This window comes from Plectrocnemia conspersa, unplaced genomic scaffold (genome assembly GCF_051122295.1).
Source record: "Plectrocnemia conspersa isolate PC_06_02 unplaced genomic scaffold, ASM5112229v1 ptg000006l, whole genome shotgun sequence".
NCBI lineage: Eukaryota > Metazoa > Arthropoda > Insecta > Trichoptera > Polycentropodidae > Plectrocnemia > Plectrocnemia conspersa.
The window spans coordinates 6,928,904-6,956,888 of NW_028277170.1; the positions used below are offsets into that span (position 1 = coordinate 6,928,904).

The following is a 27,985-nucleotide window of genomic DNA, read 5'->3' on the forward strand; positions in this document are numbered from 1 at the left end:
TACTATTTTTTAATTAGTTATATTTTTCAAGACAGTGTAGGTACAGGATCATATTATTTTTGCGTGATTATATTTCTTATAATATTTATTGTTATATAAATGTTATGTTAATATATTTTTGTAATTTGCATATTTTCTTTAATTAAACAAATATCGCAAAAAAAAAAATTCAAATATTTAATAATCGGTAATGAAAAATAAGTGATACAATTGCACCAGAACTATTAATTTTTTTACACTCAAGGAATTAAACCCGCGAACATTATGTATACGTGATGCTTTTGATAGTATTGCGTTGTCTTTATATGCATGTAGTTTGATTCGGTTATGAAACTCTCCGTCGGTTCATGTTTTCCCGATTCAAACTGTTCAGTTTCCAGGGTCTAGATCAAGGATGCGAATATGAAGCGAAGTTTATATAATAATTGTAATAAAATTGGTGTACTCACATTAAAACGTGAATATCCAAAATCAATTTAAAAAAAAATGTCATAATTTTTAATTAGAAATATATCACAAGTAGGGATTCCAATCCCGGGATCCCGGATCCCGGGATCCCGGGATCCCGAACGATTTTCAATACCTGATGAGTCCCGGGATTATAAAACATAATCCCGAATTTTTCGGATTGATTGATTTATCAAGCACAATCGAATTATTATTGACAACATCGTTATATTTCGTGTACAAACTTGCGCGAGTTGCACGTGTCATCTGTGAATCTTTGAGGCTGTGAGTCTGAACGTGCTTTTTCAGCAGCAGGCTGCTTAGGAACCAAAATCAGATCAAGGCTAAATGATAAAACACTTGATGCTTTGATGTTACTTCGTGAGTTTTATTCAAAATAATGTTTTCAATTAATTGTGTCTATGAATGTACATATGTACATACATTGTCAAAAGTTCATTTTTTTCTTCTCAAATAAATATATAGGACCTTCCCTTTTTTGTTTTTATTATATTATTTTCTATTTTAAGCCCAAGACTAAAATTATACGTACTTTATACATTGTACGTTATAAAAAACAGATGTAAAAATATATTGTATTATTCATTTTAAATTATTTTTATCGATAAAATAACATGAAAATTATCCCGGGACTGGTCCCGGGATCCCGGGATCGACTAATTGCAATACCGAAATCCCGGGATCAAAATTTTGGCCCGGGATTGGAATCCCTAATCACAAGTGATACTTGGCTAAATTATATAATATATTGTGTTTTTTTATTTTTTCTTTCAAGTAGCTATTTTATTATTATAATGTAGCTATCGAATTTTTTGATTTTTTCATGATAATATTATGCTATTCAATTGCGCGGTTATTGATTATATTTTATTTTGAAATTATTGCTATCAACATTTCTATAATTTACATATTTGGTTTTCCGACTTTAGTTTATAATAATATTTTAAATTGTATATTTAAAAAAAATATAAAAATTATCTAAAAACTAATAAACTTTGTAAAACTAAAGGAGGTAAACGAATAAACAATACGTATACGCGATGTTTTTGATAGTGTAGCGCAGTGTCTTTATATGTGTGTATTTCGGTGCATAGTCTGACTCGGTTATCGAGCTTTCCGCCCGTTCATGTTCTCCCGATTCAAACTGTTCACTTTCCAGGGTCTAGATCAAGGATGCGAATTTGAAGCGAAATTTATTTAATTATTATTTTTAAATTACCGGACTCACATTAAAATGCTTTTGTATATTCAGAGTCCGTTTTTCTTAAAAAATCAATGATATTTTATTAATTTGATATATATCACAAGTGATCTAATAGTAGGAAAAATATCTAGTATACCCATTGTGTGCATCCGCGTATAGTCTATTAAGTTACATTTGTCTGAAAATTTATAATACGCATTTCCCGCTGAAAACGTACAGTTTCGTATCCAACCCCAAATGCGCTTTCTGCATAAATATGCTATGGCGCACTGTGGGGTATTTGCCCGATCTGGGCGGCCGACCCTCTCTTCTGTTAATAATAGTCTGTTTAGCACATCCATATTACAAGATACACTTGAGAACTTTCCGGCAAAATTTTACCGATATAAACGGAAATGCTTCTTACTGGTTTCAGCGGCCTCTTCTGATAAACTGACATCAGAAGCAGCGCCTTTTCTATTACCACGGGCCCGTGTATTCATATTTTATGCATTATAAGTATCATCGAATGCCACAGGTACAGCTGAACATAAAGCTTTGCAGTTTGTTTAGAATAAGCAGATTTTAATTGTACTCTATGCTCACTTAATAATACTTCTTAAATAACTTACGTCAATTCCGGTAACTTGTACTGCTAATTCGTGATCTTCAAAATATTTTCCACGGATGTTGCAATCGTACATATCGCTTTTTTTTGCAGGTGGTGCAAAAATCAAGTCTTTCTGTCCTAATTTCTAGGGCAAAAGCTGCACCTATTTCTCCTAACCTGTTCAGTATTGTCAGTGGAGTAACAGTTTCAACGTTAGTTGCTTGATCATAAAGTGTGAAACCATATTGAATATGTTTATGAAACGATATCCCACTATTTTTCGCAAATTTATATTCTCCTTGGCAAGTTCCATGGCTAACTCTGTTGACAACAGTGTGACCGATTGTTTTTTTTTCGGAACATATGAAACCAATGTGATGTCATCGGTAAAGCCAAAATTCCTCTCGCTGGCGTGAGCGCAAAAATTCTTGCGGTATTTCACGCTTATTTTTTCTAATTGTTCCTGTTAATGTTGTCTTCCAAAAGTCTTTGAGCAAGGGGCACTGACAAAAAGAAGTTGTCAGTAATGACACCACGTCCAGTTCCAATATAAGGACTAATTAGATCAGTCACTACCTTTTCACCTTGATTTCTTTCTCGTACTTGCTGCTCTCCCATGTATGGTTGTATATTTAAAATATACGATGACTCTACATCAGCAGCAACCCATATTTTTTTCCATATCTGCCGGGCTTACTTTTGATAAAAGCGCGAAATTTCTCTTACGATTGTTGAAATCGTAATTGTCTGGTGTTTCTGTCATCAAAGCGAATTTTGCTGTATAAATATACGAATGTGTCCCTTGAAATGACCGTAGAAAAAAGAATTACTTAAAAAGCTGGTTAGATGTCCATATTTCCTTTAGTGGTAGTCTACGGCCATTGCATCTTCTAGAAGCTATCAATACGCTGATGAATGCTGCTATTTCCGGTTGGTTGGTGTGGTCTTGATTGTTATTTCTAGAGACCCGATTAGTCTCCACTAGTACTTATTTCTTGAATCATCGCTGCAGTCATGAAGAGAGCAAAGTTTTCCTTGATTGTAGTCACATTGCTAGCTTCTGTTCCAAGTCCTCAAAAAGATGTTACGATATTTTGGATTCGCGTTCTGGAATTGTATCGTGGAGTTGAATGCCATTCTAGACCAGATCTTGACATGAACGTTTCTTCGTCTTTTGATGAAGAATCGTCAGCTTCGTTATCGATTACATCATTTACGTCGGTGGCATCAGAATCCAACTCTTCAAAGTCGATATCACTGCCAAAAGATTCATCGACATTGACATCATCTTCACATTCGTCTAAAAGTCTTTCTGTATCTTGTCTGGACGACATATCCCAGTATTTTATCACAATTTATACCGCAAAAAAATCACCAAATACGTATAATACAATATACAGAAAATAACAAAGTGTATAATAATACTTCCTACATTAAATAAAAGATATAGGATGATGAAATTACAAAAATAAAAATAATAAATTAGCTTTGCAAACAACGAAACACGGCAAAAGCTTGGGAAACACTGATTTGCCAGCACGTGGCTTTCTCCAGACAATGATTCTTCTGAGAAGGTGATGGTATACCAACAGCATATAGCTTTCTCGTTCTAACTCATTTTGGAAACCGACCTTCGACACATTCATAACTTTCGAGTGCGAATCAGCCCAAATGTTATCCTCTATACCTGCCCTTCTTGGAATTGCAAAACTGACGGTCACTCACAAATAATAGATATTTTATCGCAAATTTATATTTTAAACCGTACGATTTCCAAATTGACTCAATGCCTTGACTAAATGCCCTTGCTGCACTATTAATCCGCAAAGTGTATAAAATAAATCAAATTGAAAATTATATTAAAAAAATATTAAATTGTAAAATTATGTATTAAACGATTAATACAACATAATAATTAATTTTGCAAAAATAACTTTATGTACATTGAATGATAATTATTACGAATATTACGATTTTCGCGATAAATAAATATTCGCATCGATCCATACTATATAAAACAAAATTCCCATTATAAAAATAAAAACATACAGAAAGTATAATTGAAAATAAAATAAATGTTCTAGTTAAAATAATAAAAATATATTTTTTAATAATTTCCAACATTAACATTAATAAAGTTGTTTTGCCAAACTAAAGAGTTCGTTCAAATAAAAATTCAATGCGTATTTGCATTATAATAATCACTATTATTAAAACATTAGTAAAAATGAATGATAAATATTTAATAATCACTAAATTCGATCACCAAGATATAAAATAAATTAAAAAACAATTGTGTATATATGGGATTAGAACCCAGGCTATACGTGCACCACTCGTCAGGTGCTCGGGAGCAAAATTACTATAACGCAATATATGATTCTCTTATTTGGCGAGATTCTCAGGTCGGTACGGTGGGGTAGCGGACTGGGGCATTGAGCCATATGAATTGCAGACGTCCAGACGCTCGTAAAATATTCTCGATGTAGGATCATCCCGATCCTGCTCGGCCGACCTTTTTTTTTTTTAATTGTTATTTTTTTTATATAAAACGATTAATGCAACATGATAATTAATTTTGCAAAAATACTTTTATATTCTATTCATATTACTGGTTTAAAATGATTGTGTTTTATTTATTAATTACCGTCTAGACGGGACTTGGCTATACTCTTAAAATCCTTTTAATGAGCACAATAATAGTGAAATACGATCTCGGGGATAATCTCGAACTCTCCACCCAATGTAAAAATACAGGAAAGTATTTTTAATTTAAACATTGGTTTGAAACTATGCTATTTTTCTCGTCCTTTAATAAATTTAAATTATTAAAAGACCGAAAAAAAAATATTACGTAAAAAAGTAGAGAGGTAAAAAAACTTATATAATAGAAATAATAATAAAAAAATAAATAAAGTCACGATCACTTTAAACTTATAGCTGTTATTTTGTACATACTTAAAAATTATTTGGATGAAATAATATTTAAATTGTAAAAATTAATGATAAATATTAAATAATCACTAATTTCGAACTCTAAGACATAATTAAAATTAAAAAAACAATTGTGTATACATGGGATTTGAACCCAGGTTTTTCAGGAATCATCGATTCATACCATTGATATATCGTTCTATTTTCATGTTTATACCTGCGTTATTTAAATGGTGCGAAATTTAAAAAAGGCGCTCTTATTGAAACACTATTTAAATGCTACGGCGCAGGGTTGCATTTATATTGCTATTTGGTTATCCACCCCCAAGTTCGTTCTGTTCCCTTAATACACTCGCTTTAGTTGCACGAGCAAGAACTGAGCTCGTCACTCATTTCATTAATGTATTGATTGACCACGAAAAATGCATATCACGTTATTTCATGTATGTACATATACGCATTTATGTACATCTGCGTATAGTATATTAAGTTATACTTGTCTGAAAATATTAAAATAAAATATTGTAGACCACAATTTATTATACTTAGAGACGGCCATTTTGCTCTGAACAGCGTAAAGTTTCATACCCCACCTCCAATGCTACGGCGCAGGGATGCATTTTAATTTCTATTCGGTTATCCATCCCAAGCTCGATCTGTTCCCTTAATACATTCACTTAGTTGCCTGGGCTAGAACTGAGCTCGTCCCTCACACCACTGATGGTTGACAATAAAAATTGCATAGCACGTTAATTCTTATTTGTATATAACCGCATATACTACGTATGTGCATCTGACCTTTTATTTAATATAAAACATTAAGTTAATTGAGATATAACTTAGCTCGTCTCTCATAACACTTACACTTGCAAGATTAATTGTTACTAATTCAGTCTTTAGATACACTGTCGTTTTTCCAAATTATAGTTATTAACCTACAAAGTAAATTGACGGATTCACATTAAAGTTTATTTAAAAAAACAGTAATATTTTTTGATAAGAAATATATCATAAATGATTGTCTATTAAACAATATATAGTAGTGTTCTATTTTTTCTTTGAAACAGATGTTTTTTTAGTATGATTTTATGATTTTTGCGTGATTATATTTTGCTATATAATTGTGCAGTAATTGATTATATTTAAAAATTGCAATCAACATTTCTATAATTTGCTTATTTGGTATTTTGACATTATTATCTCACACGAGTTTATCATAAAATTTTTAATTATTTATTTAAAAATTGGTAATATAATTGTCTAGAAACTAAAAGATTTTCTGACACTATAAGAGGTAACTTTTTATTGCATTTATTATATATTTGCAAATGTTCATATTTGGTTTAATTCAACTATTATCGTAAAAAAAATTAATCGAAATATTTAATAGAAAATATTTATTTTGAAATTATTGCTGTCAACAAATTTATAATTTGTATATTTGTTTTACTGACACTAATCTAATAAGTTACTTATTATAATTTCTAGATTTATTTAAAAAAATATTAAAACGGTTGCGCAGGAACTATTAAATTAATTATTTTTAGACATTAAAATGGCTAAGCTCGAAAATAAATGAACGATATACATATACACGCGATGCCTTTGATAGTATTGCGCTAGATATTTATATGTGTGCACCTCGGTACATGGTCAGGCGAGGTTTACGAAGCTTTCGTCAGTTTATGTTCTCCCGATCCAAACTGTTCAGCATCCAGGGTGCGAATTTGAAGCGAAATTTAAAAATTGTTAGTGGGCTAAAATATCAATCATACGTTATATAATATATATAATAGTGTCGTCTCATTAGTCATTGCGTTTTTCTCTTATCTATACAAAATTATATAACTTTTTATAAATCAACGTTAATTTTACTATTTTCTCTTTGTTAGTTAATAGTACTCGAATCAATGATGTTTCCGGTGTTTATTATTCTTAAGACGTTTTACTGCTTTCTTTTTCTCGTTTAGAGATGGTTTATCCTGGTTTGAGTCATCTTGTTGTTACTCTACAGCAGTGGTTCTTAACCTTTTCGAAGTAAAGGTGCACTTTTGATCATGGGTAAAAGTGGCGGTGCACACAATTAAGAGGTCGAAAAAAAAATATGGTCATAATTTTTATTACATATTAAAAAAAATAATAGTTACATACAAAATTACATACAATTTTTTTTAAGTTAAATTATATAAAAAAAGTTTAATATTAAAAATAAATTTAGTTAGTTAATTTTGCCCTAGAAACAATTTTATATTTATACGCGTTTTATTAAAAATATTTGTATTAATATTTGAAGGTGCTCTTTGGGTGGCAAATCTAAGTGGTGCATTTTCTCCCCTTTGTTTACCCAAAATGACGTCCCTGCTTAACATAATAGAATTCATATGATCAATCAAAAATTAATTATTGTGATATCTGAGCTTGTTGGCTTTTGCAGATATCAGAAATATTAGGTCGAATATTTGATATAGTTACCCTCAATTTTTCATCTAAATTTTTTCTCTGTCTTGTTAGTTATTGTTGAGAAACCAAACTCACACAAATATGATGTTGAAAACTGTAACAAAAATTTCAGTTCCTTCATGTAAAGAACTGGATATTGTTCTTGGACAAAAATCCAAAAGTCCTCCATTGTCATTTCGGAAAATTTAATTTTTAAAGTACGATCAGTCGACAATGAGACTAATTCATCTTTTTCGGCGTAGGAAAATCCATAACACGATGTATCAATCGTAGCAAATGGATTTCGTATCAAGTCATAATTTTCTATATTTAAGGATGGAAAATAATATGCAATCTTTTCTTACAATAAAGTTCAATGTTCTATTATTGCGGAAATAACTCCCTAGGGAATGTTTTCATTAAGTGAAGGAAACATATCTATTTTTTTTCTATTATTCGATTTTTCCGAAATCCTGTCAATTTGTCAATGAATATCAAATTTTTTCGTTTTTTCCTTGAATGATTGTGTTAACGTTATTTAAGTAATTAATATGCCACTTTAGCATACCAATCATTATTCTGAAGATATTTTATAAAATCATCCATACCTTCATCTCGAAAAAACACTTGTATTTAGCTTCCATATAAATGCAAAGTTTTTTTAACATGCGTGTTTTTAAAGGTCTTGATTTTATGAAATTTACCATATTCACAACTTAATCTAGTACAGGTTTTAGTGCTACTGGTAATGTTTTCGAAACTAAAGATTCTCTATTTAAAAAACAGTGCGTAGATATAATATTAGGTTTTCTTGTCTTTGCAAGGGTAACAAATCCTTTAAATGAGCCTACCATTTTGCGGATTTTTGTGGTGCATCGGTTAAAAACCACTGCTCTACAAAGTTGTCATTTTCATAAAATATTTATAATCATTGATTTAAAAAAATCAAATAGAGCTATACTATATAGAATTGTATGGATGGTCAGATGATTATAATGAAATTTGCAATAAATAATATAAATAAATTTTTGCAATCTCAGCTGTTCAGGCACGATAACGCTCAACTCATTCCCGTGCAGTTTCCTGTATACACACAGAGATGCAATTGTGTTAGCATTGGTTCGTATACCCCTTTATACTGCATGTACACGTGTATGTAGCGAGCCAGTAGGAAGATATTACACTGATAGGTTTATTCACTAAACCACGATTTCATTTTTCTTAAATTAATTATTTAGTCTACAAGCGACATGGTTAACGTATAACAATCACTAGTTAAAAAAACAGTCGATAAACGCGATTATTCTATGCTTCGCTTTACTGTGCCTATTCTTTATCAGCAATATATGTATACATACACAACTTTTGAGAACTCTGATATCTTATAATATGATAATGATCTGAAAATGTGTCAAAGTAGGCAATTGATAATACTTTGAAATAATTTTTATGTGGTTAATTTGTTACAAATAAAATTGTTAACATTAAAAAGTCATCATTGAAAAGTAGCATAATTCATTTTTCGAGATCGTTATTTTTATTTAAAAAACCTCACCGTGTAATATTCCCCTTATGGTGGTAGCCTGTAGACACCCTTGCTCATCTGTTCTCCTAATACAAGGGTATGGAATGCGCAGGTCGTCTAGACTGCGCGCAATACATCCCTCATACCCCATGTCACTTAATACAAACAAGTGCGTGACATGCATCGATCGCGGGAAGCCAATTCTATTAAGCTTTAAATCTCATTTTATTTTTCGTATGAATAATATATAGTATAATATAATACATGAAACGGTGATGAATGAATATCACTCATTGCTCGTTTGCTAAACAGGTGATGTCAAACTTATTCAATTCTAGAGAGTTTGCCAAATTCAATTCTAGAGAGTTTGCCAGCCACGAAATAACTAGGAGTCTTAATTTTATTAAGGAATGAAATTTTAAAGTTTATTTAAAAAAAAATAACAAAATACAAGTTAACATTTATTTTACACCAATATTACATCAAAATTTAATGTTAGAGAAATATGTAAATATAAGTAATTTATTATTTGAAACTTGGCAACTTTTAGCAGCATTTTTTCTATCAATATCCACTGTTATTTGCTGACTTAATAATGATATTTAGTACTGATTGAAAATGTTTATTTGCTATCTATATTTATGTGAAGTCTAAAATCGAGAAATGATTTTATAATTTAAAAAAAGTAGCATAATTTGCCGCAGCATATTTTTGTTTAAAAAATGTACCATTCCCCATATGATATAGCTTGTAAACACTCTTGCTCATCTGTTCTCCTAATACAATGGTACGGAATGCGCAGGTCGTCTAGACTGCGCGCAATACCTCCCTCATACCCATGGGTCTTTCGATATATATATATATGTATTAGGAGAACAGACAAGCAAGGATGTCATATATAAATATTATAGCTTAAGCTTTAGCTTATGTTTTCTGTTCTCCTAATACATTATATAAAAATATATATACAAATATATGTATATATTTTATATATAGATCCATATATAATGTATATATATATATGATATATATACGTATATTTGTATATATATATATTTATATAATGTATTAGGAGAACAGATAAGCAAGGGTGTTTATATACAATGAACGTCACACCTTCCAAGTTGTACATAATGCTTTCGCGCGTGCTAAAGCCCAGTCACAAGAATAAAGTCGTACTTATACATCGCACGAAAATACGATTGTGTGTTTTTTTTTGTTTTTAACTGTGCTGTAATAAAAGTTATTATCGGGAAACTGCAGCGTATTAGCATAGTTTTGAGAGTTTAAAAGAGTTCTTAAGTGATATATTAATTAAAAAATGCAATTAAAAACATTTCGAAAATTAATAAAATATTTTTGTTATATAGTGATACAAATTATTATATATATTTAATAGATATAAATTTACATACATAGAAAATATATTTACAGAAAATTTACATAGAAAATATACATATTTTAAAATACAATTAATTACATTTAAAAAATAAAATCACGGTAAAGTTGGAATTCAGTTTTCTTTAACAACAATACTGTCACTTTCTAATGATGTGGAAGAAGATTCGTGAGTACCGAATCTAAAAATAGTTTGCTGGTAACAGATACATCAAAAATTTGTACTGCAATAATTTTGTAAATGCGTTGTCTACATATGCAAACGTATGCGAGAGAGAAGCGATACATGCGCGTAAGAATATTCGTTGTCTCGCTTGTCTTGTTTAAGCGGTAATGTTCATTTCAAGAATTTCGTCTGTGTCACATCCGGTTATAAAATAAACATACAATAGTAATTCGTATGTGTGTTTTTATATAATGTTTTCTGGTATAATTGTTGGTACACTCGGTCCTCTTTTTATGCGGTTTTGAAGTTATGCGGTTTTTATTTCAAGAAGCATTTTTTTTTAAATAACTATTTTAGACCATTTTGAAGAACTTCGGAGAATTTTGTCTCCGGATGTATCGTTTTAGCTGAAATAATTTCTTTAGCACATGAAATGGGTGGGGAAGGTTTTGAAACATATACCCAAAACGATTTAGACGAATTACTTGAGGATAATGTCATGAATGACAATGATATCATTGGTATAACTCTTGATACCGTTGAAGAACAAGAAAACGAAAATTAATCGGAAGAAGATGAAACTCCAGTCACACTCACTGCAAGTGTAATTCGAGAAGGTCTTCAACTTTCCAGTAAATTGGCAAACCATTTCATCGAAAAGATGATAATTCTGAACGAGCATTCAAGTTTCAACGAGAGCTTCAGAATTGCATTTCTGGATATCAGGAATTGTACAAAAAATTAGCAAAGCCATCGCAAAGTTTAATCACTGATTATATTGTCAAAGGGAAAAAATCAACATGCGAAGTTGAGACTAATTTTACTTGTGAAGAATCATTATCTTCAGGACATAGATCTGATATGCTGACTATCTATTCTAGTGATGAAATTGATTTCGAACCAGTTCGCAAATTATGCCGAACACTCTCATATAGCGACGATAATTATAAAGAAAATATGTAAAGAAAGATTAACTTTTATAAAAATTTTCTGTATTTTTTTTTGTAAAACTTTTCCGTATAAATTTAGAAGGAATATGCTAAGATTATATTTTTCTCAAATTTAATAAACTTGTCTATGATTGTTAACGTTTTTATAAAATTATGAATAAACATTTCAGAAAGAACATGGCAAGACTAATTATTTTTCTGAAATTTAAGAAACCTTTTTTTATGCGATTTTCGGTATATTGTAACTCATTGATTTAGTTTTGTGCGGTTTTAAAAAATTATGGAACGTATCCTTTATTTTTATACGTGTGTCTAGTATTTTTTTGTGCGATTTATTTTTATGCGTTTTCCTGTGGAACGTATCTACCACATAAAAAGAGAACGTATATTTGTATATATATATTTATATAATGTATTAGGAGAACAGATAAGCAAGGGTGTTTATATACAATGAACGTCACACCTTCCAAGTTGTACATAAATGCTTTCGCGCGTGCTAGAGCCCAGTCACAAGAATAAAGTCGTATACATCGCACGAAAATACGATTGTGTGTGTGTGTTTTTTTTGTTTCTAACTGTGCTGTAATAAATGTTATTATCGGGAAACTGCAGCATATTGGCATAGTTTGGAGAGTTTAAAAGAGTTCTTAAATGATATATTATTTAAAAAATGCAATTAAAAACATTTCAAAAATTAATAAAATATTTTTGTTATATAGTGATACAAATTATATATTTAATAGATATAAATTTACATACATAGAAAATAAATATATTTTAAAATATAATTAATTACATTTAAAAAATAAAATCACGGTTAAGCTGGAAGTCAGTTTTCTTTGGTTTCGTTCCTTTTTTATGATGTAGAAGAAGATTGGTAGTTCATTTTCTATTTTTAAAAAGTCACTATGAAAAATTGTGAGCACCGAATCCAAAAACTGTTTGCTGGTAACAGATTCATCAAAAATTTGTACTGCAATAATTTTGTAAATGCGTTGTCTACATATGCAAACGTATGCGAGAGAGAAGCGATACATGCGCGTAAGAATATTCGTTGTCTCGCTTGTCTTGTTTAAGCGGTAATGTTCATTTCAAGGATTTCGTCTGCTCGCTTTATTTTGAACAACTTGCAATTTATAAAAAAAGTAGTATTACTCTTGTTACCACACACCGGGCAAGCATGTGTTAAAATTAGTCTAATTAATTGTCTATCAATTAAAATTTAATTTTTTATATTAAGCTCGCTTTTTCTATAAAATATCGAACTGAGGGTCGCATTGGCAGCAAGACATTTAGAGCAAATTTCCAAAATATGTTTAGTAAATTCAAGTTTAGAGCTTCGGTATAAGCTAAGGTATTTAACGTTTATTTTCTATTTTATATTACTGTTCTGTTTATTTTGAGGTGGTGGCTGATTAATAATTTAATAAAATCAACTGTAAGTTTTGAGAAGCGGACCGCGTGTTTGACACCACTGTGCTTTTTCATAGAATAATCTATGTATATATTATGATATAGGTTTGCCGATTTGAATCATATGATTTTGGCTTTATATTAAAACATATGAGACATATGTATGTAGGTCATATGCATAATCACATTTTCATTTCTCTTATTGTATACAGGATATAGTATGTGTAGTGGAAATCCGTCAAATCTTTAATACGCACATTATAATTAATTAGTTATTAATGGCTCATCCGCCCATGTGATTTATAAATATATACACATATTAATACTACAATTCATTATGTAGGTGTAAATAGATACAAAATCGTACAGTGTCGTATGATTTTCCCCTTATGATGTTGTACTGTTGACAATTTCTGTCTTCCCAATACGAGCATTGAAGTTGCACAAAACATTGATTTTCATTTTAAGTAACAGTCTGCCATTGGTCCATCTGCCTCATACCCTTAAATTTTCTGCATATACGTACATACACGCTATCGTGCATTATATGGGTGCATCCAAGTCCTGTAGACTCTCAAGCCATCATGTTTTCCCAATACGACAATTTAGATTGCACAAAACATTGATTATTTAGTTTAAATTGTAGCCTGCCATTGGTCCATCTGCCTCATACCCTTAAATTTTCTACGTATATACATATATGTACATGATATCGTGCTATATATACGAGGTGCATCGAAGTCCTGTAGACCCTCAAGATCGTTCTGTACTCCCAATACGACAATTTAGATGCACAAAACATTGATTTTCCAGCTTGAATGGCAGCCTGCCATTGGTCCATCTGCGTCGTACCGTTTAATTATCCGCATATAGGTATGTACGTACCAGTGGCGTACGGTAAGGCAGGGGGGAACAAAAACTATATTTTTAAATTTATTTTATTTATTTGTTTTTTGAAAATTTATTTTATTTGACACTCCTTCTTACAAAAGTCAGCAATAACCGAATCATATAATTTATTGTCTTTCTATATTTAGTCTGAAAGTTTTTTTCCGATTGATATTAATGCAAGGGCTGACAATTAATTCTCGCTTTTTTTTAATAATGTGTTTGATTGGTTTAGAAAATACAATAATTCAACATAGTTGTCTCCATTTACGGTATTATTATTTTCAGAATGTCCTCGAAACGAAAGTTCTTGTTTAGATAAAAAGCAAATCACGTCAATTAATTTGGAAATAATATATCTGTTCGCAGTAACTTCCTTATTATATAATTCAACATTTGCCTTAAATTGAGCACTGAAAAAATCTTCGATACGATTTTTTTTACCAAATCTTTTTAATTGTATAGTAGCGCATATGTGAGGTTGAGAGCATTCGTGCCTTTTACGAGCTTGACTTAAATTGCTTAAATCGTTATATCCAAATTTATTTCAGACATTCAGTTCTTGAGAAAATAATAAACATGACCAACATAATAATTTTGCTAAATGAGCACATCCACAAATCCACTTAATTTTTTTCATATACTTCACTATTGAAATGTCTCTTGAATGTTTTAGTTTTAGACTGGATGTTCAAATAGCGGAAGACCACTAAAACTTCTTTTCAGTAAAAATTTAATTAGGCAATTGCAATTATTTTCCAGATTAGCAACGCGGTTGAGACCACATTCATTGCTTTGCTGTTTGTCCATATTAGCAGTTATGACAAATAACTAATATTTCTATGTCGTAAATAATGAAACAAATTTTTCATTTTCACACTAAAAATAAATAAAAAATAATAATTCAGACAGTCAATATTTAATTGAAAAATATTTTTAAAATTGCCGAAGAAATAAACAGCTTAAAAATGTGCTATAAGTTTAAAGTATTCGTGACTTTATTTATTTTTTTATTATTAATTCTATTATATAAATTTTTTTAACCTCTTTACTTTTTTACCTAATATTTATTTCTCTTTTTCGGTCTTTTAATAATTTAAATTTATTAAAGGACGAGAAAAATAGCATAGTTTCAAACCAATGTTTAAATTAAAAATATTTTCCTGTATTTTTACATTGGGTGAAGAGTTCGAGATTATCCCCGAGATCGTATTTCATTATTATTGTGCTCATTAAAAGGATTTTAAGAGTATAGCCAAGTACGGTAATTAATAAATAAAACACAATCGTTATAAACCAGTAATATGAATAGAATATAAAAGTATTCTTGCAAAATTAATTATCATGTTGCATTAATCGTTTTATATAAAAAAATAACAATAAAAAAAAAAAAAAAAGGTCGGCCGAGCAGGATTGGAGTCATCCTACATCGAGAATTCATAACGAGTGCCTGGGCGTCGGCAACTCATATGGCTCGACGCCCCAGTGCACTATGCCACCGCACCGACCTGAGTGCATTCATAAATAAGGGGATCATATATAGCATTATAGTTATTTTGCTCCCGAGCACCTGACGAGTGGTGCGCGTATATCCTGGGTTCTAATCCCATATATACACAATTGTTTTTTAATTTATTTTATGTCTTGGTGATCGAATTTGGTTATTATTAAATATTTATCATTAATTTTTACTAATGTTTTAATAATAGTGATTATTATAATGCAAATAGGCATTGAATTTTCATTTGAAAGAACTCTTTAGTTTGGCGAAACAACTTTATAAATGTTAACTTTGGCATTTATTAAAATATTATATATATTTTTATGATTTTAACTCGAACATTCATTATATTTTCAAATATACTTTCTGTATGTTTTTATTTTTATAACGGGAATTATGTTTTATATAGTATGGATCGATGCGAATATTTATTATCATTCAATGTATATGAAAGTATTTTTGCAAAATTAATTATTATGTTGTATTAATCGTTTTATATAAAAGTTTACAATTTAATATAATTTTCAATTTGATTTATTTTATACATAATTTTGACAAAATAACAGCTATAAGTTTAAAGTGATCGTGACTTTATTTATTTTTTTATTATTATTTCTATTATATAAGTTTTTTTACCTCTCTACTTTTTTACGTAATATTTTTTTTTGGTCTTTTAATAATTTGAATTTAACAAGGACGAGAAAAATAGCATAGTTTCAAACCAATGTTTAAATTAAAATACCTTTCTGTATTTTTAAATTGGGTGGAGAGTTCGAGATTATCCCCGAGATCGTATTTCATTATTATTGTGCTCATTAAAAGGATTTTAAGAGTATAGCCAAGTCCCGTCTAGACGGTAATTAATAAATAAAACACAATCATTTTAAACCAGTAATATGAATATAATATAAAAGTATTTTTGCAAAATTAATTATCATGTTGCATTAATCGTTTTATATAAAAAAAATAACAATTAAAAAAAAAAAGGTCGGCCGAGCAGGATCGGGATGATCCTACATCGAGAATATTTCACGAGCGTCTGGACGTCTGCAATTCATATGGCTCAATGCCCCAGTCCGCTACCCCACCGTACCGACCTGAGAATCTCGCCAAATAAGAGAATCATATATTGCGTTATAGTAATTTTGCTCCCGAGCACCTGACGAGTGGTGCACGTATAGCCTGGGTTCTAATCCCATATATACACAATTGTTTTTTAATTTATTTTATGTCTCGGTGATCGAATTTAGTGATTATTAAATATTTATCATTAATTTTGACTAATGTTTTAATAATAGTGATTATTATAATGCAAATACGCATTGAATTTTTATTTGAACGAACTCTTTAGTTTGGCAAAACAACTTTATTAATGTTAATGTTGGAAATTATTAAAAAATATATTTTTATTATTTTAACTAGAACATTTATTTTATTTTCAATTATACTTTCTGTATGTTTTTATTTTTAAAATGGGAATTATATTTTATATTGTATGGATCGATGCGAATATTTATTTATCGCGAAAATCGTAATATTCGTAATAATTATCATTCAATGTACATAAAGCTATTTTTGCAAAATTAATTATTATGTTGTATTAATCGTTTTATACATAAATTTACAATTTAATATTTTTTTAATATAATTTTCAATTTGATTTATTTTATACACTTTGCAGATTAATAGTGCAGCAAGGGCATTTAGTCAAGGGCATTGAGTCAATTTGGAAATCGTACGGCTTAAAATATAAATTTGACCGTCAGTTTTGCAATTCCAAGAAGAGCAGGTATAGAGGATAACATTTGGGTTGATTCGCACTCGAAAGTTATGAATGTGTCGAAGGTCGGTTTCCAAAATGAGTTAGAACGAGAAAGCTATATGCTGTTGGTATACCATCACCTTGTCAGAAGAATCATTGTCTGGAGAAAGCCACGTGCGTATTTAAGAGCCCGATGCTATTGCTGTTGACCTGGCCCTAAATAGCAAAAGAGGACGTGATCGTGATTCTTGAAGACGTTCCAAAGCCTCGAAAATAGTTTGACTGTCAACAGTACTCACAGTAGCTTAAAGAAATATTTAACGACACAACTTTCTGCGAGAACTCTAATAGAATGGCAATACAAAAACGGATATTAACCAAAAATCTCTATAAGTTTTGCTTAACTTTTTGGATTAAAATGGAGTATTTGGTTATTCGGGAAATCAAAATTAATAATTCAAGAAAGTTGCGAGCTAAAGTGTCATAGAGGACGCGAATAACTAACGGGTCGTTAAAGTTAAAAATATATTCCTCATAAAAAAGTCGAGTTACTTCGAAGAAAGTTAATTTCAAACAATTTGTATATAGAAGAAAACTGGAATTTGTAACTGCTGTATTTTTGTCGTTATTAAGTTAAGAGCAGAGGGCCCATGTTGAACCCTTGAGGAACCCCCAAAGTTGTAAAAAGAAAGGTACAAACTGTCTATGATCGATTAAATGAATTGAGAATAATCAAGATTAATCATTCGAGCAACCGAGGCCCGACAACATTTTTTTTAATATTAACCGATGACAAACCTTGTCGAAGACCTTAAAAAAAATCGTATATAAGACGTCTACATCGAGAGATTTTGTCATCGTTTTGGTGAAAGACAAGGTGAGTAGTAGTGGAACGGGCGGGACGAAACCAATTCCGTTGGTCCAACAAAACTTGCCGAAAATGATTGAAGATGTATCTATGGATAAATATTTTGAAAAAAATAGTAAGAGCTGACAACACTGCAACTGGTCTTGATGTACAATTTGTCACTCTTTTAATGAATAAGGGTGTTTTTTGTGCCTTTCCAAAGATAATAAAATGATGACGTTTTGAGAATCAGATTCAAAATACGGTTAAAAGTGCAGCGAGACTGATTTCGCAACTCTTCAAAATATAATCGCTAACATCTTTCTTCAACTTCTTAAAACCGTATTTAAGATCTGAATGCTCAGTTTCCTTGATCGTTAATTATGGAGACCAAGTACAAAAAGAAGAAAGACTAATAAGAAGGCAAATTATTCAAAAAGTATTTTAAGAAAATTTGAAAATTATTTTAAAATAATACAATTACTGTTCAGTCAAAATCAGACTGAGCAATTTTTACAATTAACAAAAAAAAACCCAGAAAACTTTACTTTTTTGCTACAGTGCATTTTTCGTAAATATAAAAAAAGTCTGTAACTATAGTCAATTTACGTGTTGCTAACAGTTATTAAAAGGGTTAATAACATTGTGAGTAATACCAATAGCTAATTAAATAGCAAGGAAAATAAGTTCGAGTGTCTATGGATACCCAGTGATAGCAAAAGAGTTGGGTAAATGTGGTAACAGTAAACAACCATTATCAGAAGCTCCTGAATTAAGGAATCTTTGTAGCCGTCTCTTTGCTTAGGAATTTATTCATCAATTTTTTTTACTTTTAAGAAGTTTTTTATTTTTTATTTAATTTTAAAATAATCGTGAAAAACCAGTTAACAAATTAATCAATTACCTAAACTGGTTAATCGGTTTGAAACCCTATTAATTTCCCATGGTGTCAAAAATTTTAAAATAAGTGAAATCTGTATTCTTACAAAAAATTTGCGGCTTATATATTTTATAAGCTTGAACTTTAATCGACTGTAAAATTTAAAAACTTATATTTTCCAACTAATCAAAAGTAATGACGTGCTAAAAGGCTAATTCAAATAAAAAAAAACGTGTTCTCTAAAAGTGTATTCCAATCAACGAATATTATTAATTAAGATCATGTGCTCAAAGATTTATATATGTATTTGGCACTATTAAATATCATTAAAATATTATGTTACAATTGCATAGCTTACCTGATCTACTTAGGTATTTATAAAAAAAAGATAATTAAGATTAGTGTAAATACTGTTTAATACTAAATAAATTTTATTTACTTTATTTTAATAAATGTTTGTTAAAATAAACGTAAGTGGATCTCAAGGGGTTAATTCTTGAATGAAACGAATCTATAATATGGATACGTTGCATGGTTTCTAGTAGCTGTGTACGTTTTGAAATATTTACTACTACCACCGGTTACACTTGCAGTCATGGAGATTCAACCCGCAAGCTGTTCCTATATTCCTGATCGTTATTTTTGCTTGCCCGGGACAACTACGAACAGTTCATCGAAGTGTATGTACTTCATTAAACTGTACGAACACTTTGGTGCACTGTTTCGATGCATTTGTCAAGGTGACATAGCACCTAGCAAGCTCTTTCTGTTCTCCTATTCCGCGAGTTTCGTTTGCCCGGGATACGCTCAATAACTTGTACTCTGGACGTGTACAATATGGTTCAAAAGTTCTAACGAGATATAAAAATAATAAACATATTATGATAATATAAAAATGTACTTGCTAAGATGATTTCTAGAAAATAATTGGGTATCTAATTCACATAAATTTAATCTAGAAAACTTTCTAAATTCCTGTCATTTCGCAGGACAAGCTCAATAGCACATACTTGAGCTGAATATGTATATATATTTTTATATGTATTTATTTTTATGTATATCTATATATATTATAAAAATATATATATTATATTTAGTGGGCTGCCCCGGGCGGCACTTGCTTGGGGGCGGCATATTCGCGATGCAAAAAATGTATGGTGGGGAAGCGGCAATTTTAAGGATCACCCTGAGTGGCACATAACCAAGCTACGCCACTGTATATATTATTTTATATGTATAAACAAAATCAATCTATGTTAGGCTATGTTAGGGTACGGCAAATCGTAGCCTAACTTTATAAAAAAAAATTACACTTATTTATAAATTCTTACTACGGTGCATTATGTAGATGCAAAATCGTAAATATTACATAGTGAAGTTTGCTGCCGTTGCACCTTGTAGTTTCGCCTTTATGATAGTGACCTATCAACCCTCTGTCTTCCTAATACGAACATTTGCGTTGCCCGGGGAAATTTTGCAGAACGAACTCTATACATGAGCAAGTGCATACAGATTCCAGTTTAAAGCTTATTGTATTGATCGTGGGAGCTGTAAACCTCTGAGCTGATTCTGTTTTCTCAATAGGTGCACTTCAGTTGCCCGGGTTGATCTTCCATATAATACATACACATATATATATAAATATGCACAAGCTGCACTGCAGTTATAAATATATCGACCTTCAAGCTTTTTATGTTTTCTTAATACGAACCAATGGGATGCATGTTAGAAATTTTGCTGTTTAATGTATTGAAGCTATAACCTCCGAGCTAATTCTGTTCTCTTAATAGATGCACTTCAATTTTATGGGTCGACCTTGGAACCGAGTCGACATTGGTTTCACTTCGTTGATATTTTTACTAAATTATATACAAGAACCTACACAATAGTTTTTAGTTTATCTATTCAATTTCTTATCTGTTTTTGATTCTTGAAAGTTATTAATTCAAAGTTACCATATCTTTTTTTTCATATAAAAAGAGAGCAATGATAAAAGCCTAAAATTAACGCTCTTATGATTTAAAATTATACCAGGCTGGCCCACTTGTTCGGATTGCGATCAACTTATTTTATTTTTTGTATTTTAATGAATTTTTTTGTGATGTTAAATTAAAATATTCAGAGCATCTCAATTCGTGAATTTTAACGAACAAACTTTTATTGGTATCTGTGTGCGTTATGTGGTATATACTACAAAGTACTATTTTTATTGATTGTATTCACAGGTAGCTATCGAGCTTATTACATATTCTTATTTCCACATTATGTTTAGATTGTTCCAAAGGTCATGGAGTTGGACGAAAATAAAAATGCACACAGAGTGACACTCATATTACTTTTATTTTGATATTTCTAAATTAAATTCTGGAATACATATTTTAATAATAAAAAACTTTTAAAGCCTTTACTATATATAACGCCTCATATATAAAATGTATTGACAAAAATATTTTTTTGCAAATAAATATGATTCAAACATTGACATATTTGAAAATTATATCCGTTACATGTTCATCTCATATCAAGGTATATACATATATCATACGTTATATATACTCGATACAGAGATTAATTAAATGTGATCACTTGTAAAATCGCTGTAGGGCAATGAACGTCACAGCTTCCAAATTGCACACACATGCATTCGCGCGTGCTCTAGCCCAGTCACAAGAATAAAGTCGTATACGTTGCACGAAAATACGATTGTGTGCTTTTTTTGTTTCTAACTGCGCTCCAATAAAGGTTATTATCGGGAAACTGTAGCGTATCGGCATAGTTTGGAAAGTTTAAAAGAGATCGTAAACTTTTACACGTATAATATATTATTTAAAAAATGCAATTAAAAATATTTCTAAAATTATTAAAATATTTTTGTTATATAGTGATACAAATTATATATTTAATAGATATAAATTTACATATATAGAAAATATATTTACAGAAAATTTACATATTTTAAAATACAATTAATTACATTTGAAAAATAAAATCACGGTTAAGTTGGAAGTCAGTTTTCTTTGGTTTCGTTCCAACAATACCGTCACTTTCTAATGATGTGGAAGAAGATTGGTAGTTCATTTTCAATTTTTAAAAAGTCACTATGAAAAATTGTGAGTATCGAATCCAAAAACAGTTTGCTGGTAACAGATACATATGCAATCATTTTGTAAATGCGTTGTCTACGTATACAGATGTATGCGAGAGAGAAGCGATACATGCGCGTAGGAATATTCGTTGTCTCGCTGTGTCACATCCGGTTATAAAAATAAACATATCGGTCTATTTCGCACAAAATAAAATATATACATTTCACAGTAACTGGTTGTCAACTCCTACAATATGATTGTGTGAGTAAATCGTATGTGTGTTTTTGGATGAAATGTGGATAACGTGATGACCACTACTGTAGGGTTCTGTTTTCCCAATATTCGCGTTCTCGTTCGTCTGCCCACTCACATAAATTGTTCGCATATACAATACATTATATAGGTGCACTAAGGTAGATATCACATAGAAATCTTTGCTGCCGCTGTATCGTGTGATTTTGACTTTATAATGACCTCTCAACCCTCAAGCTCATACTGTTTCCCTGATTCGAACCAATGCGTTGCCCGGGACTTTGATGCACATACCCGGTATATTAAAATAAATATATACCTAATTTATTTTAATTATGTACATACTGAATGCAGGGATACTTTAAAACTTTTGAGTCCTATTTCTTTTCATTTACATTTATTGGATCTCTTGCCTTATACTATTTAATTTTTATGAAATGACATACTAAGATGCATGATGAAGGTGTATAACCTCCCCAGATTAAATTTCTTTGTCTTGTGCTATAAAGATAGTATTATAACACTGACGAGTCCTATCTACCCGAGAAGGAATAATGACTCATTGATTAGATTACGTATAAAATCCATTATATTTATAAATTACTGTCAAATAAATATTGAGCAGTTAATGATTACTATTCACTCTTAGCGAATTTTGTATTTTTGGTGTTACTCGTGTTTGCCGATTTTATGTAAATGTCACTAACCATTTGCCGACTTTTAGGGTTACCTAATTAATGGCGCCTCAATTTTCGCATCTGTATATGCTAATAATATCGTTATTTGTATCACAAAAATCTATTAATGTTTAAGTTTTAGCATATTTTTATTCATAGTTATTGGCGCTGGAGATCGTCATTAACAGTGTGGCAGAGTGAGGGACCTCTTTCGAACTTGAAAAACCCCAGGTCCTTAAGAGGAAGTCAACTCGTGAACACCCAACAGAGGTAGCGTCCTTTGGACTACCAATGACGAGCAACCAGTAGGCTAATAAGGGCCCGGCGTCAGGAGAGCATTTCCCAATAACACTCGAGAAAAACACTACTGACACTCCAAACAAATAACGTAGTACTACGGGGGGTTGTTCCCGCTCATCTAGCCCTTAAAAGCTGGATACCACCCATAGGGTTGGACTCGTAGGGCCCTATTACCGGTAACGGCAGTGGTTTAAGCAAAGGATAAACGTAGTAACTCTCTTATTCATAGTTATATTTATGAGTTATTAGTCATTCTAAATTATATTTCGAAAATAAAATTCGTATAAATATGAATTCATTTAAACAAACCAATATAAAAATGAATTCATTTGTTGTTCCCTTAGTAACAAACAAACGGAAAAATAATAAAATACAAGATCGAGTCAAAGACGACGCCAATCAAGGGTTTGCGGGGGCTGAGATAAGATGATGACAACAACATCGGTGGTCGATACTTCGGCAAAAGAGATGCGACTAAATAAAGGTGCGATATGAAAGTCCTTACATCTTAAAAAGCTCAACAACGTGTTGAATAAATCCGCAATAAATGTACATATTGCAAACTTGGTTACATTACATAATTTTCTTTCGTTGTGTCGTGTGATTTTAATTCATTAGTTCTTGAGTTCATTACTCTTAAGCATTAAAGTCATCTGATTAGCTGCTCAAACAAAATAATAGTTTTTATACTTTTTTTGTAGAGTTTGTTTTGCATTAAAAAATGTCGCCTTTATAGAGATTTTGTCTTATCAAGTTTAAAATCTTCAAAATGTATAGATTTTAAATTTTGCTCTCTCTCTCTAAATCTGTAAATTATACATTCTTAAAATCTCTAAATTATACATTCTTAATTTTATAATGTAGGGATAGCTTAAAATATCTGGAAAATCTTCGTCGCTCTAACATAGCAATAAATATATTAGCAGCACCTGTCATTGCTGCTGCTCCATCGATTGAAACTAAGTCAAACATGGAAACTGTATCTTTCATGGTTATGAACTTCTTAAATATATTAAAGATATATATATCTCGAGTTCTCTATCTTTATAAAATCATTCCCAACAGTTCTTCCTTGAAAAAAAAATCTAAAAAAAAAACATTCTAATAAAAACTAGTAGTTGAGCAATATCTTCCGTGAGTAGAGTCTCCAATTACTCGAACCATCAACTACTCGAGTATCGAATATTAAAATTTTAAAATACTCGAGTACTCGAGTACTTTCGAGTATTTACCAAATGTACCAAAATAGCTATTATTCAAATTCGTGCACATATAAATAAATAAATAAAATACTTAGTATGTTAATTTTTACAATTATTTTAACTTCACGAACATACTTTTTAAAAACAATAATGCAAAAAGTGTCTCGAATTTAATATTACTGCTAACCTTTGGTTTTATTATTCCCGTTATGGAAAAAACCCTTTCCGTTGCTGTTGATGTTGGTCTTATTGTCATTAACGCGTTGGATAAGGCTTCTAATTTATATCTGTTCGCTTTTTATAGATATAACATTTTTTGAACTCTCTTTTTATGTTCTCTTCTTTCATTCACTTCTCTGCTTTTCTCTTATTTCCTTCGACTATTGACAAAATAGCATTTTGTAATTCTTCTTGAATAGATTTTTTTTCTTAACAATATACAATATTCTACTCCTTCTGATTAATGCGAAAAATTTAAATCTATATCCTTCGAAGATGTATTTGGGTGAATCCCTTTCACTCTAGAGCTAAACGGTTCGCAAAGAACTGACTTTACTTTAAATGCCTTAAAAACACACAATTGTTTTGATTTATATTTTAAGCTGAGGGATCAGTATAAACAATTTACAACACTTTACGCTACAACTGCATAGTCATAAAACCTAAATTTTTTTTTTGTTGATATTTCATATTGTTCATTGCCATAAATTAGATAAGTCGGGACTGTCGAACAGAAAACACAAAAGAAATTTCTCTGTCGTACTCACTAACATAGCCGACGACCGGAACTATGCAACTATGGAACTATGAAAAAATTATACCTGATAGTAACCGCTCTAGCTCGGGATTTCGGGCATAAACGCCAAATAAAAGCAAGACGCTAACCTTTACCGGACTGAGTTAAAGTTATTTTTGTTTCTGAAATATTTCAAATTTTTTTAATTTCGAGTATTAATCGAGTAATTTTCAAAATACTCGATTATCAAGTACTTAAAAAATAGACAAAAATACTCGAGTATCGAGTACTCGATTACTCGAATTGGAGACTCTATCCGTGAGGTGCTATTTACATTTTGACTCATTTTTTCTATACGTTTCAAACTGTATTTCAAGACAGTTATATTATTATTTTTGTTCTTGAAGTTTAACAATGGATACGCGATTTCAATAAAGTATTATTTAGAAAATTCGCTATCGGAAAAATAAATATTTTGTGATTTGATGACTCGCTCGAAAAGAACCAATTGTTGTAACCTTAGGTGTGTCGAATTGTCATGAAAAGATCTTCTGTTGTGTATTTAAACCAAATTTTTGTTTTTTCCTTATTTCACTATTGATATTTAAAATGTTTTTTAAAAAATTTTAATTTACTTTTTCTGCTATTGCGACAGTAAAATTACAAATCAAGCAGCAGCAATTTTCTTTAAATATTATTGAAAATATTATTTTTTACTAATGTTTCTAAGAATTAAACTTATTCAGAATTAATATAATGAATATGTTATTTAGTACATGGGCTAACATCATCACGATTTCTTTCTTTAACAATTAAACGACTTTTTGATTAAATCAGTTAATTTACATAATTTTAAGGATGCACTTCTAATAAAAATATGAGTTATCTATTAACAATTATTTTTGTAATGCAATTTAATGCCTTATTACAATAATTAAATAAAATGAATGCGCTTGTAAGTGAACGGGTTAATACGTGAATGAAACTATACGTGCGATTTTGATAGTATATGTGTTCCAATTGTGGTATTTACTACGTAGTAATACTATCGATTGCATTCATAGCAAACTACCAAACTCTTTCTGTATTCCTATTTCGCAAGTTTTGCTTGCCAAGAATACGCTCAATACCATATACTTGATACGTAAGTTTGTTCACATAATCTTGACGTGGTGAATAATAATAATTTGAGTGCAAATTTATTTTTAATACTATAATATCATGAACTGGAAACTAAAATATTGATATTGTGACTATTTTTTTTTTGATAAAAGATAAACAAATATTCGAAAATATATTTTTAATAATTTAAATTAAATTAAAACCATTTTACAAGTAACCCTTATTGCATTGCGATGGTTAAAATAACAATGTACAATATCGGTATTACCGGTACTGCACTTCCTAATTGTAGGACTACTCGGGGTTATTTTTCCACCACAAAACAAACTCTATATTTTGATAGGGGCTCTAAAATGTTTAATGCGAAAGCATTTTTATTATATTATTTCACAGAAAAACGTAAAATAGTTATAAAATATTGTAGAATCAGAAATAAAATAATGGGCTTTGCCTTAATTATTTTTTTAAAACATGTATTTGCCGAATTCGTGATTACGCATTTCTAAAACTTATTAAAAAATGTTTTTTTTACAAACACACTAGCAAAATTTTCCTGGATTTGCCATTCCTGGCTTATGTATAACCTCATCCTCCTATTTTTCGTCCTGTAAGTACGCACCTACTCGATGCAGGGATGCATTTATGGTGCTCTCCAGTCACACCTTCTTCTGGTTCTGTTTCCCCAATGTTAGCGTTTAAATATCAGTCTGTTAATCATTATCGTATAATTTTGCGTCATATATGTACATTCTACGGTATTTTGTATAGGTGCGTTAAGGTTAATATCACACAGTAAGATTTTTTGCTGTTGTGGTGTGTGATATTGCCTTTACAATGTATTGATCGCGGGTGGGTGTCAACCCGTTTAAATTGTCGACTGCCATTCGTTCCTATATATTTGATGGCCCATCCCAAACTTCATCCCTATTTTGCGTCCTGTATGTACATACTCGGTGCAGGGATGCCTTTGTAGTTGCACCCTTTCACATCTCTTGCTCGTTCTGTTTTCCCAATGTTCGCGTTTGAATATTTGACAGTTACTTAAAGGAATATCTGACAGATATTCAAACGATATTTTAAATGGTAAAATCTTTTGAATTATAATTGAAAATTATTTGGCAACATCCAGACCCTTATTTAAAATTAAAAAAAAAAAACGAAACTAAACCGGATACCCGTTAATTAAAAGAAAATACCTGAGAACCGGTTAATTAATTTGGCCGTTAAATAAGACTCGTCTAGTACATCAGAAATTTCACATTTAAAGGGATCTACAACCCATTTTCAGTATGTAAGTTTAGATCCTATTTTTAAGATAAAATGCCTTATAACTGTATCCTTCATGTCGTTAAATGTAGTGTTGAATACATTTGAACCAATATTCGAATGTCAGAAGTCAGTAGTAATATCGGTAAGGATAACTATCATATTTAAAAAAAACTAATATCGAAGCGCATATAAGGATATAATGTCTGTCGACTTCCTCTTATTTCCCCTGAGAGATCTTGGTCTTGACTTAATGCAACTTCTAAAACTAATTATTTTAAGAGCTTCATTAGGTTTGGGTTTGAACAGAAAATGGATGTTTCGCAACTGTCAAATTGAGTTTCATAGACATTATAGCGCCTATCAGTTAAATTATATTT

At 30.5% G+C, this 27,985-nt stretch overlaps 1 pseudogene; it reads right to left on the bottom strand.

The window, feature by feature from the left end:
• Positions 1 to 3,334: 3,334 nt before the first annotated feature.
• LOC148234128 (uncharacterized) lies at positions 3,335 to 14,784 on the bottom strand (annotated as a pseudogene).
• Positions 14,785 to 27,985: the final 13,201 nt, after the last annotated feature.